The sequence below is a fragment of the Acanthisitta chloris genome, unplaced genomic scaffold (genome assembly GCF_000695815.1).
Source record: "Acanthisitta chloris isolate BGI_N310 unplaced genomic scaffold, ASM69581v1 scaffold1201, whole genome shotgun sequence".
Taxonomy (NCBI): domain Eukaryota; kingdom Metazoa; phylum Chordata; class Aves; order Passeriformes; family Acanthisittidae; genus Acanthisitta; species Acanthisitta chloris.
This window is the reverse complement of record NW_008657430.1, coordinates 252,282-252,989: the sequence shown is the minus strand read 5'-3', so window position 1 is coordinate 252,989 and position 708 is coordinate 252,282.

Genomic DNA, 708 nt, shown 5'->3' with positions numbered 1-708 from the left:
GTGTAGTGGGAATTCTAGTAAGAAACTAGTGACAGTTTCAAGCCCCTCATTTTTCTGCTAGACAGTTCCAAAAGCCTAAAAAAAAACAGATCTAAAAAAAAGAAGAAAAAGTTTTGCAGCATTGCACAGTGCTTGTCATTCGTCAACACCTTGCAGGCTTGGAGGCCCCTCTGCTCCCAGGTTTATCACCAGTAGGACACCATTCACCCCAAAAGAGTTCAGCCTGCTTTGATCAGGGTCCATGATGAAAAATCAAAAGCTGTGGGCTGATTATTCAACACAGAGGTACCAGGTAAGTCTTATCACCTTTCCTTCTCGGTCTTCATTTCAAAATATTCAGGGACCATCCTGATCTGAATGACTACTGTTCCAGATAAAGAGGAAAGATTCATCTGTATTTGAGAGACTTTACTGGCAACCCGTTGTATGTATGTGTGTGTGTATATATGTATGTATGTATAAAACCCCTCATTCTGGCAAACTACAGAAGCCTGGACTAGTCCTATCAATTTGAGATTCCTGTGAGTCATCTTCATTAGTTACACTACTGCAGGGTGCACAGAGGGGTCCGCAGGCAAGAATTCCCTGGGCGCACTCTCAGGACTTTGCACAGTGAGCCCCAGATTTGGCTTCACTGAATGACCTTGGCCAATGGCCATGTGGAAGGTTTGTTTCCCTGTGGATTAGGATCTCACCCCTCACTGACTT